The following is a 14,005-nucleotide window of genomic DNA, read 5'->3' as shown; positions in this document are numbered from 1 at the left end:
ACAAGTTAGAAGTTGTGATTGTTTCTTATAAAAAGGGACGGGGGAGTATTCTTAAAACCTTTCAACTTTTTTCCTTATCATTTCTCAATCAAAAGATTAATTCTGAATTTTTTTTAAAATACGTACTTGAGAATAATTGTTTTTGTTATACTCAAATTTAATAAAATTATTGTCTTATTCATTAAGTCTGTCCTGCCATTAATATAATCAAATTAATTAATAATTGCTGGGAGACAGATATCATCATATCAATATCACACATTCACGACGGAAGAATTTTTTTTTTTTTGGGCCCCTAATTTCATGTACGTATGAAGACTTGTGATCCTCTAAAGCTAGCTTGCCATTAAATCTTCACCTGCAATATTAATATTTCCATCTAACCTTCTCATTGGCATTTTCTTTTCTTGGGTCCTGACCCTACTTGACTCCAGAGTCTCATCTTGCATCATGATTAATATAAAATATTGGAAATGATTCTGAATGATTCAGATTTACTTATTTTAGTTATATATTTTGGATAATTTTTTATTTAAATGGGCTAAAAATTTGTTAAACATTTAAAATAAGAATAATTAATATTATGTGTTACTCTTAGAAAGCATAAAGCCATTACTTCAAAAATTACATAGTAAAAGGAGTAATGCAACATATCTCTATCTATAGATAGACAAATAGTATCTTATCAAATTTGCAGGCGTTTTGCATCCAGCAATGAACAAACACCTCAATTTATATTTCTCCAATTCTAAATCAAAGTCAAGAGGCCAGCAAGTTGAATTTCAAATTGCAAAATGACATCTCTCATGATTACGTTAAAAGAAAGTAATTAGTGTTTGGCATCAAGATAATAACGTGTGACCCTAAGTAATGTTGTCAGGGGCCCTTGTATATGTCCCTTAGTAAAACAAGATAGAACCCGAAATGATTTTCTTAAAAAAAGAAAACAACCAAAAAAAGGGTATTTCTCAGAAATGGTGCACCATAATTCTTTGTTTGTTGCAACAAGCATTTTCATTCTATCTACTTTGGGTTTCTATCCCTGAAGTAAAGAGACCAGGAGGGAGGGATAGATGACAGTGTCAAGATTTTTATCTTTTGTACAAACATAAAGAAGTGAACACTAAAATCAAATATATATTCAGGCCAAAAAAAATATATTGCATGATTGTGATTAATTACAGACTTTCAAATAATAAAAGCTTTTTACTATTTTGTATTGTATTTTGTTTAAAATTAATTTATATTCTCGTCTTGTTGGCTTTAATATTTCAATAAACATTTTTTTGCCAGATAATATTTCAATAAAAATCCAGTAGAGTAAATTGTATAATTAAAAAATTTATTTCCCAAGATATACATGTGCATGATACCCCCACAAGTCCGTATGATAGAAACATAAAGATTTTGTTAGACCTAATAACTCAGATCTGAACAATATGCTATGACACATATATTTATACGATGCTTCATTGTAACTATAAAATAAATCATAATATCTAGGACCTATATATTATAATATTCTCATTTTATAAATGAATTAGAAGTAGTCTAATTTTTTTGGGTAAAATTTATATATTAATATTAACAATAGCAACAAGATTTTTCTTCAAAACTACTGGTTTATACACACACACTAACACACATATTTAATTAACTCCTGGCAAGGAAAATTGCGTGTTGATGGAGAAAATAGGAAAAATATATTGGCGTGATTGACTCGTAATCACATGTGAGTAGACCCCAAAGTCATACTACCCATTATATGGAGTGATTGACATGTGAGAAGACCCCGAAGTCATACTCCATTCCACACGAAACAACTTTTATACACACACACACATATTTATTTTGATAATATCATTCTAGTTTACCCAAAGTGAAATACCCCAATTAACTTCAAAGCACATGTACATAGGGTGGCTTTTAATATTTTTTTCTTACAGATTTTATATAACCGTATAACTCACCTCGTGGCTGGTGGGGTTCATATATCCAGTCGGACATAAATATGATAGAAGATAATTTGCAAAAACCATTTAGTGTAATTTTGTTAATTGGTTTTGATAATTTTTGTATATAATAATTAAAAATAAGTGAAGGAATTTTTTGGCAAAGAGCTCGATTTATTAAATATTTTTGTGAATATTCTTCGAACTGTGAGAGATATTTTGATCGCAGTGAACACACATCTCAGTTACACTTTGTTTTCTTTCTTTGTTTTTTTTTTTTGGCCAACAATTTCCACTTTGTTTAATACATTGATTAGGAGGACGTACCCATATAATTTTTTTATTTCTAATTTAACTATTCAATTTTCACGTCAATTACATGTGGAATAGAACTAGTAATAAACGTAGTGGCACAATTGTAAATAAATTGACAAAGTAATGTATTTTGGACTGAGGCTGTATGTATTTGGACAACTAACAAATAGTTATAAATTTGAATATAATAATTTTTTGGGTTGTATTTTAATGTTCGTTCTTTAAAGATTTTTTTTGAAAAATCAGTTAAAAGTTTTTACTTGAAAATTTTATTGACTCGAAGTCTAATATATTTATATACATAGAAAGTATTATGCTTTATCTGGATTCATATAACAACAAAATCATCCAAATTGGTTCATCACCAGTTCACACCAACTTTCATCTGTCCACCCCTTGATTTGATCGGGTTGATATTGGTTCAAGTTTTAGCCGGTCCAGCCTTCATACCATATCAGACTATTGATCGGTTCACCAATTTTCCAGTTCAAGATTTTGTTAGACCTAATAACTCAGATTTGAATGATATGTTATGATACATATATTTATACGATGGACATAGTAACTATAAAATAAATCATATTACCTAGGACCTATATTATAATACTCTCATTTTATAAATGAATTAAAAGTAGTCTAATTTTTTTGGTAAATTTTATACATTAATATTAACAATAGCAACAAGATTTTTCTTCAATACTACTTGTTTATACACACATTGACAGACATATTTAATTAACGCCTGGTAAAGAAAATTGTGTGTTGATGGGAAAATAGATAAAATATATTGGCGTGCTTGACTCGTAATCACAATCTATTCGACAAGGAACAACTTCATTTACTTACATGTATTAAAAATTTTATGTTGGTGATGATGGAGAGTTTTTGAGTCTCAAAGACTGAATGTTGATAATTACCATTCTAGGTAAGATTCTTTTCCAAATTAATTCCTTCTATGTAGTAGGAGTTATTGTTCCCAATTTTTATTTTTGGGTAGATATATATTTATAATTATATATTGTTTTTTATATTTTTATGTTGTAATATTACTTATACTAGTATCATATAAATTTATTACATTATTTGATGAACTCATTCAAGAACATACCTAATTTTCTATTTAATTAAATCGAGTATCGTTAGCTGTATATAGCTGTAAATATAAGTTTATATTTATCGTTGCTCTTGGAGTGTTAACTTACTTTTCATAATTTAAAATCAAATAATTTTATTCTCCTGTGTATTTTGAATTATTATCTTTGTATTCTTTAGCTTTCCCAATTTGACATATATAAATCCAATCAAATTTTATAAGAATTACCTCTAAACACGAGCTAACAGTAATAAATATATAAATGATTAGCTATTGAATTATTCAGTTTCGAATTTTGAATAAATAAGATATTTATTCGGGAAAAAAATTTAAACAATAAAAAAATAATGAATCAGATGACTTGCTGTTATTGTCGTTATCTTCATCTTGTTTCCTTCATATAAAGCCAAGCGGAGTTCAAAGAATACTTTTAATAAAGTTCTTAAATAGTTTAATGGATTGATGGTATGTTTTATATCGTTAAATAATAAGCATGATTAGGGACACCATCAATTTTATTACTAACAACCATCTTTTCGGGACCCATATGTCATTCTCTATGTATCAATCAGCAGATGCATTGTTCTGTAATATATTCATTTGCACAGAATTCATAATTGCAAGTGTTTAAATATAAAGAAAATAAAGAATGACAAGAAAAAGAAGAAAACGAAATTGAAGATTCATGAGTTAAGGATAAACATGATGTAATTAACATTATAAAAGAAACAGATTCATTTAATTATGTGTTAAAATTTTCTATCGGTAATAATTAAGATTTTTTTAGTCTAAAAGCATGCCGTAAAAAGGAATAAAAGCTTGTTGAGTCTCAAAGGAGAAAATTGCATAATAATCTTAATTTATATTCAATAGATGACCACAAAATCAACATTACATTATTTGATTTGATGGAATGAAAATGTTTCATGTAAAGATGTGCACAATGCCAAGATTTTTAGCTAAAGATATGTGCATGGTTTGCCCCACAATTCTATATAATGGAAACTTTACGGTTTTTGTTATACTTAATCAATAACTCTGACTTGAACGATATGGGCATGGCCCGTAACAAAATCTTCATTAAGAACACAAATCACTTAAAGATTAAAAGTTGCATCTTTCAAGAAGGCGATGCCCAGAAAGAGAAGAAAAATTGTGCATTGTAGAATTTCATTATCACTGCATTAGTAATTGTTTCCCACCAAGTCCCATCGGCTATATTGTAATACATATATTTATGTCATCATGATATAAATAGTCACTATAAAATAATAAAAAAATTAGTAAGCAGCCTTTGATGGGAGGGTAGCCATATGAACATTCTACAGCGCTGCGTAGTGTCAAGTTTCCAGATCTTAGACCAGTAGCCGTTACATGTCGCGGTCTCCTTCATTATTGCATTATAAGCAAACTTTATCGTAAATTCTCCATTCCAATTATACTTCCTTTTCCCCCCCCCCCTTATTGTCTTCTAAATTTATCATTGTTTTCTTAAAGTATCTTCATTAATTGTACATATTAGAAAAGTTTCTATTAAGGATAGTTTTAATGAAATGATTAAAGTGAATATTTAAGGAAAACTAGTACAAATTTGTTGCTAATAATTAATTTAACAAATTTTCTTAATATTCATAAACTAATTATCTATCTCTTATATTAAAGATTGAAAGTGAAGATGGATGTAGTATTACTATTTTACTAATAAACATAAGTGAAAGTAAAAGTGTTCATTCATATAATTTGTTAGGCCTTTATTTCGTTTTTAACTAGAATTTTCTTAATACCTTACTTTTTAAGATTCAATTTGAGAAGTAAAACCAAAATCACTTTTCCTAATATCGTATTATAAAAAAAAAACTAGTCTGAAGGAAAACAGGATAAAATTGAAAGTAATAAAAAAAAATCTTAGAATAATTATGAAGGTTAAAATAATTGAGTGCAAACAAGAAGTACTAATTTTAAGCATGAAACTTATTTTTTAAAGACGGAGGATTTACCCATTTGCATGTGTCAGCAAACGACTTGTCAGATTTGTGAGCTGTCTAAGGATGGCCATAACTATTAAAATTGATTTTTTTTTTTTTACTCGAAATGAAAATTTGTCATTAAAGTCAAGGGATGCCAACTGAATTCCAAATTACAAGATATATCTCTCGTGATTACATTACAAACTAATTAGTGTTTGATATGATTGGTAAAAGTAAATAATACTCTTTAATTAACTTTTTAATGCCTCGGGGACCTAAGTAGGTGTATGGGCCATACTTCAAAGTTTGTTAAGACAAGCATTTCCACTGCATTTTAATATTGTTATTGTCAAGTCTGGTTGGCTGTCTTTATTATAATACTACTCATCCTTAATATAAGATCTAATTAATTAATTTGAACAAATTAAGAAAGTTACTAATTATTTAATTATAGCATATGTTACTTTAAAGTAATTATGTGTATTTGGACATATTTTGTGAAAATGATTATATGCATCATTAAATTATATATCAATTTATAGGTGATGCAAATTAGTTTAAAGAAGAACAATAAATATAAATGTTTTAAAGTAATTTAGTAACTTCTTTAATCTCCCCAAATTAGTCAACCGGATCTTATATTATGAATCAAGGTAGTATATACATTTATGTCATGATAAATTGTAGCCGTAAAATATATAAAAAAATTATAAGCATCAGACGTGCTACCCTTATGATCTATGGAAGGACACAAACAATTATAAAAAAAAAATAAAGCTATAACATGAAAAACTAGCATTATCTCATATAGGACTATATTTTCAATATCACTACATTATACTAGTCATAAAATGGTCCCATAAAACAAGATAACCCATTATATGGAGTGATTGACATGTGAGTAGACCCCAAAGTCATACTCCATTCCACACGAAACAACTTTCACACACACACACACACACTTTTTAGGGGGAATTACAATGAGGTCCCACGCAAGGAAAACAATTGAAAAACAAGTCCCAGAGGTTGTCATTCTTACTATAGGACTTGTCATTATAGGCTGTTGAGGTTGTTATTGGGACCTTTTGGTAATTATTTCTCTTCTGTAGGACTTGATTGTAATCCCCCCTATTTTTTATTTTGATAAGGAATAACTAGTTTGGAGGTCCTTATAATTATACTCAGTTTGAATCAAGTCCCTGAGTTTTTTTTTAATTGGATCCTTGAAATTTCCACCTTATTTGCGTTACTCCCTAAACCTAAATTTGTTGAGTTAAAATTAACACTGTTGAAAGTTCTATCTGAATCATCATGTTTTTCAGCTTCCTCCCACCATAACCCCCAAGCTTTCTCCCTCCTTCCCCACCATTATACATCTCATCGTTCCATCCCCAACATGTACACCATTAGAGCTCGACTTTTTTGACCATACAGCTGCTATTATTACTTGAACCATTGTACCCATCGTCAACCAGGATGCCTTCACATATGGGCCTGGACATGTTGCATTCCATGACTGGTGCAGCAACTCCGCTTCTACGACGGAGGTAACCATGATTGATGAAGAATAATGTTCGACTCCGACGAGGCATTTTGGGGAAGGAGAAATGGATAAGTTATATGAATTTCTTTCTCATTTGTTGAGAATGATGTCAATAACTGAACAAAATTTGACTTGGGGTGCTATAGTGATTAAAAGTTCTTATATGGACATGGTCGCAAAATAGCACTCTGCGCCAAAACATAGGAATAATTTGGTTCATGCACTGGTTTCTCAAGATATCTTATTGATTTAATTAGTGTCATAAAAAATGACTTGGGTGTGCATTAGGTATATTTTCTGGGATATTTGATTAAAAGGCCTTGTGGATGATTTCTAAATAGCATCCACTAGCAAACAAGAAGTCATTTGCTGGTGAGTGCCTTTTAGATTGGACATGGATGAGTCATATGTTGTGAGAAATGGATGAGTTATATTTATTTTTTATGATGGATATGCAGTTGGCCGGCCAGGTAAGGCTTTTAATGGTGGGGGAAGGAGATGATGTTGAGGAATGAGAAAAGGAGAGAGAGAGCTTGGGGGGGGGGTTACAGACTTACGATGAAAGGAGGTTGAAGAAGAAGAAGATTTAGACTTTTAACGGAATTTTCAACAGTGTTAGTTTTAATTAACAGTTTTAGGTTTGCGGGAGTAATGGATCTAACAATAAAAACTTAAAAGGATCCAATAAAAAATAAAAAAAGTTCAGGGACTTAATTCAAAATTGAGTATAATTATAAGGACCTCCAAATTAGTTTTCCCTTTTGATAATATCATTTTAGTTTACCGAAAGTAAAATACCCCAATTAACTTCAAAACACATGTACATAGGGTGGCTTTTAATATTTGTTTCTTTCGGGTTTTATATAATCGTATAACTCACCTGGTGGCTGGTGGGAGTTATATCCCGTCAGACATATGTATGATAGAAGATAATTTGCGAAAACCATTTAGTGTAATTTTGTTACTTTGTTTTGATTATTTTTTATATAACAATTAAAAATAAGGGAAGGAATTCTTTGGCAAAGAGGTCGATTTATTAAATATTTTTGTGAATATTCTTCAAGCTGTGAGATATATTTTGATCGTAGTGAGCACACATCTCAGTTACACTTTGTTTTCTTTTGTTTTTGTTTTTTTTTTTGGTTTTTTTGGGCCCACAAGTTCCACTTTGTTTAATACATTGATAGGGAGGATGTACCCATAGAATTTTTTTTATTTCTAATTTAACTATTCAATTTTCACGTCAATTACATGTGGAATAGAACTAGTTATAAACTTAGTGGCAAAATTGTCAATAAAATGACAGTAATATGTTTTTGACCGAGGCTGTTTGTGTTTGGACCACTAACAAACAGATATAAATTTGAAAATAATAATTTTTTGGTTATATTTGAATGTTCATTCCTTAAAGATATTTTTTTTTTCCGAAAAATCAGTTAAAAGTTTTCACTTAAAAATTTTATTGAATAGAAGTCTAATATATTTATATGCATAGAAAGTATTATGCTTCATCTGGATTCATATAGCAACATAATTATCCAAATTGGTTTATAACCAGTTCACACCGATTTTTACCTGGTCCAGCACTTAGACCATATCAGACTATTAGCTGGTTCACCAATTTTCCGGTTGAACCGGCCGGTTTGGTCTTTTTTTTTTCTTTTGATAAATACTACCTTCAATATTCAGTTTGTAGCTTATATTAAGAACTAGATATAGCATTAAAAAAAGAGCAAACGCGTGGGCATTTTTTAAACATCGTAAAAAATTGTACGCGGTGAAAATCAAATCATGGAAAAAAAAAGGTGCACCTATCAAAAATAGTTTTTCTCTGTTAAGTAATACTACCTCCGGTCCTCAATATAAGACCTAGTTAATTAATTTCAGTAGATTAAGAAAATAAGTTAAGTTAGTTATTTGTAATAAATATGTGTTATCTTTCCTAAAATATCCTTGCTAACCAAGTATATTAGGTAGAACTATCATTATTAGAAGGATTATCTTAAAAAAATACATAAATATGAGAAACAAAGTAGATTGGGGTTTTATACTTAGAATCAAAATAAAAGTCAAACGATGTTTTGTATTAAAGACTAGAGGTAGTATTATATATTTTATAACGTAAATATTCAAACTTTAATGAGGACAAGGATGTCGGCCATTAGATTTTATATATATCAAAATGTATACTTCTTTGCCAGATATGAAAATATATAATAAACATAAGTGAGAGTAAACGTTTTCATTTATATAAAGAGAAGTGGAATTTAAAGTATGCCTTTGATAGAAAGGACATTAATTTTTTTAATACAGTACTTTAATATGGATTTCATGGTATTTTTATATTGCTAAATAATATTTGGCCAAAAAAAGATATTGTTAAATAATTGCATGATTGCCGACATCAATTACTGCGCATATAGTTTTAGACTTCATATCTATTTCTCCAATTTAGGAGATTAAAGTCTTTAACAACCGTCCTCCAGGGGCAGACCCAAATGCCATTCTCTCCTCTTGATTTTTTTCCCCCTATCCAAATTAAACCTTCTATGTATTAGGAGTTATTTTTTCCCATTTTTATTTTTAGTAGATATTTTTTATAGTTATATATATTTTTTTATAGTTTTATGTTATCATATTACTTATATTGATATCATATAAATTTACTGCATTATTTGATGAACACATTCAAGAACATATCTAATTTTCTATTAAATTAAATCGAGTATAGGTAGCTTACTTAGATGTATGTACCCGTAAATATATGTTTATTTTTATTGTTTATCTTGGATTTTTAATTTATTTTTTATAATTTAAAATCAAATAATTTTATTCTCTTATGCATTTTAAAATATTATCTTTATATTCTTTAGCTTTCCAAATTTGATATATATATACATATATCCAATCAAATTTTATAAGAATTACCGTCTAAACACGACCTAACAGTAATAAATATATAAATGATTAGCTATTTATTTATTCAGTTTCGAATTCTGGATAAATAAGATATTTATTCAGAAATTTTTTAATAATAAAAAAACACTAAATCAGATGACTTGCTGTTATTGTCGTTATCTTCATCTTGTTTCCTTCATATAAAGCCAAGCGGAGTTTAAAGAATACTTTTAATAAAGTACTTAAATAGTTTAATGGATTGATCGTATATTTTATATCGTTAAATAATACGGATGATTGGGGACACCACCAATTTTATTACTAAATGTTTTTAGGGGATCAAAGTCATAACAACCATCCTAACAACCATCTTTTCGGGGACCCATATGTTATTCTCTATATATCAATCAGCAGATGCATTGTTCTGCAATATATTCATTTACATAGAATTCATAATTGCAAGTGTTTAAATATAAAGAAAATAAAGAATGACAAGAAAAAGAATAAAAAGAAATTGAAGATTCACGAGTTAGGGATAAACATGATGTAATTAATATTATAAAAGAAACAGATTCATTTAATTATGTGTTAAAATTTTCTATCAGTAATAATTAAGATTTTTTTAGTCTAAAAGCATGCCGTAAAAAGGAAGAAAAGCTTGCTGAGTCTAAAAGCAGAAAATTGCATAATAATCTTAATTTGAATTCAATAGATGACCACAAAATCAACATTACATTATTTGATTTGATGGAATGAAAATGTTTCACGTAAAGATGTGTGACAATGCCAAGACTTTCAGCTAAAGGCATGTGCATGGTTTGCCCCACAATTCTATATAATGGAAACTTTAGGATTTTGTTAGAATTAATCAATAACTCTGATTTGAACGATATGCGCATGGCCCATAACAAAATCTTTATTAAGAACACAAATCACTTAAAGATTAAAAGTTGCACCTTCCGAGAAGGTGATGCCCAGAAGGAGAAGGAAAATTGTGCATTGTATAGTTTCATTATCACTGCATTAGTAATTGTTTGCGACAAAGTCTCATTGGCTATATTACAATACATATACTCATCATGATATAAATAGTAACTATAAAATAATTAAAAAAATTAGTAAGCAGCCTTTGGTGGGAGCCGGGAAAGTAGCCATATGAGAATTCTACAGCGCTGCGTAGTGTCAAGTTTCCAGATCTTAGACCAGTAGCCGTTGCATGGCGCGGTCTCCTTCATTATTGCATTATAAGCAGACTTTATGGTAAATTCTCCATGCCGATTATACTCCCCCCCCCCTAATTGTCTTCTAAATTTATCATTGTTTTCTTAAAGTATCTTCATTAATTGGACATATTAGAAAAGTTTCTATTGAGGATAGTTTTAATGAATATAATTGAAGTGAATATTTAAGGAAAACTAGTACACATTTGTTGCTAATAATTAATTTAACAAATTTTTTTAATATTTATAAATTAATTAAAAAATATAATAATCATAAGTGAAAGTAAAAGTGTTCATCCATATAATTTGTTAGGATTTTATTTCGCTTCTAACTAGAATTTTCTTAATACCTTACTTTTTAAGATTCAATTTGAGAAGCGAAAAACAAAATCACTTTTCCTAATATTATATTAAAAAAAGGAATTCTGAAGCAAAACAGGATAAAATTGAAAGTAATAAAAAAATCTTAGAATAATTATGAAGGTTTTTACGGAAAAAAAATTATGAAGGTTAAAACTATTGACTGCAAACAACAAGTACTAATTTTAAATATGAAATTTATTTTTTAAATATAGAGGATTTATCCATTTGCATGTGTCAGCACATGACTTGTTAGACTTGTGAGCTATCTAAGGATGCACATACTATCAAAAGTGGACATTTTTTTGACTCGAAATGAAAATTTGTCATTAAAGCCAAGGATGCCAACTGAATTCCAAATTGCAAGATTTATCTCTCGTGATTACATTACAAACTAATTAGTGTTTGATATTATTGGTAAAAGTAAATAATGCTCTTTAATTAACTTTTTAATACCGCGTGCCCCTACTTCAAAGTGTGTTAAGACAAGTATTTCAACTGCATTTTAGTATTGGTTGTCTTTATTATAAAAAAATTAGAAGTTATCATATAAAAAAAAGCATTTTAGTGTTGTATCAGTTGATAAGTGCGATGAATAGTTCTCAGGATTTGTACAATGTAGGATTTGAGATTTATCTTCAACAAGAGAGAAGGATCAGGAACAATTAGAGGAATATGTTGTATCATTTGTGAAAGGGCCTTTTAGTGTTGTGAAGAGCTACCTATAACTAAAGAGTTTAAATATGTGCTATGTCCTAGAGCTCATAATAGGAAAGCTTTCACTTTGAGACAAGCTCTAAATGTCCATTCAAATATAGATATTTTCAATATTAGATAATCACTTCACAGACATTGAGGATTATAATAACATCAATGATGATCGTGACAGTAATGAGGAGGATGTTGTTGGTAGTGGAGCCAAATTAGAGCCGTAGAATGTACGATTTGAGGTTTATCTTCAAGAAGAGAGAAGGATTAGGAACAATTAGAAGAAGCCTATGTTGTATTACCTCCAGTCCTAAATATAAGAGCTAGTTGACTAATTTGAGTAGAATAAGAAAATAAGTTGAGTTAGTTATTTGTAATAAATAAATGTTGTTTTTTCTAAAATATCCTTGCTAATCAAGTGTATTGACTAGAACTATCATTATTAGAAGGACTACTTTGGAAAATAAATGTATAAATACGAGAGAAAAGTGGATTAGGATCTTATACTTAGGATCAAAATAAAAGTCAAATAAAGTCTTATATTAAAGACCAAAGGTAGTATCATTCATGAAAGGGCTTTTAGTGTTGCGCACAGCTACCCTATAGCTTAAAAGTTTCAATATATGCTATGTCCTAGAGCTCATAATGGGAAGGCCTTCACTTTAAGACAAGCTCTAAATGTCCGTACAAATGTGGATCTTTTAAATCTTAGATAAGCACTACACAGACAGTGAGGATTATAATGACATCAATGATGATCATGACATTAATGAGGAGGATGCTGCTGGTAGTGGAGCTGAATTAGAGCTGTCTTTTGTATATGATGAAATTATACAATGCCCAATATTTTTTTAAGGCTAAAACTCAATTAAGAATGAAATAAAATTAAACATGCACTACTACAAAAAAAACATTTAACGGTGGTTAAAATGAGCTTTTTACAGTGATTTTGAGAGCGACGTCTATGCCATCGACGTAAAATGTAGAGGATTTCACAACGATCTAAGAACTGCCGTGGTATGGACTTTTCACGGCGGTTATATAAATAATCGCCATGAAAAGTTTTTTTTTTTTTAGTCTACGTTTCATCTTATTGATCAGGATGGAACGGGAAAACAAAGCCTCAAAGGAAGGGATCTGAAAATCAATTAACCAATAATCTCTTACCAGTTAAAAGTGTTCTGATGGAGCAAACATAGATTCTTTCCCACCGTAATAACGCCACTTAGCTTCACCTTTAACCACCAGATCGAAGCCACTAAAATTTAATAAAGATAAAATCAAAGACTCAGATCTAATAAAATCAAAGATTCAGATCTGATAAAAATCATATCTCTTTAAACTCAGATTAAACATTATATTTTTAACCAAAGAAAATAATCATATCAAACCACAAAAACTATGAAATCCACGGAAAGAATGGAGGTGAAAAACTCACAAATAAGAATAAAGAGAATGAGGCAACGGCGATGGTGACGGCGATAGCAACGGTGATGGAAGAACATAACAGAGATGATAGAAGCAAAGGATAAACACTGAAAAAGGTAGGAGGAGGAAGAAAATCAAGTGAGGACAGTAATGGGGGACTATGAGTTCTGACTCTGAAAAGTGAAAACTATCGAGTCATAGATTTTAAAATTCTGATAGACTTTTTACAGTGGTTATTTAAAAAACCGCCGTTAAAAGTATTTTTTACAACGGTTTTTAAATAACCACCTTTAAAAGTATGCCTGGAACTATAGAAATGCCACCATCATATTTTTTACAGTGTTTTTTCTAATAAACGCTGTAAATTAGTATTGTGAAAGCTCTTTTTTGTAGAAGTTATGTTAAAACAGCTAAAAAGATTATAGCCTAAAGGGCTAAAAAGATAAAAATGTCTTTAAAGCTTAAACGCTAATAAAGGGACATGCTCCTAAAATCTTTTGCGATTCCAAGAGAATAATGGG

This window comes from Neltuma alba, unplaced genomic scaffold (assembly GCF_004799145.2).
Source record: "Neltuma alba isolate B1F8T4 unplaced genomic scaffold, ASM479914v2 tig00001479_pilon, whole genome shotgun sequence".
Classification (NCBI taxonomy): Eukaryota; Viridiplantae; Streptophyta; class Magnoliopsida; order Fabales; family Fabaceae; genus Neltuma; species Neltuma alba.
This window is presented reverse-complemented; position numbering follows the sequence as displayed.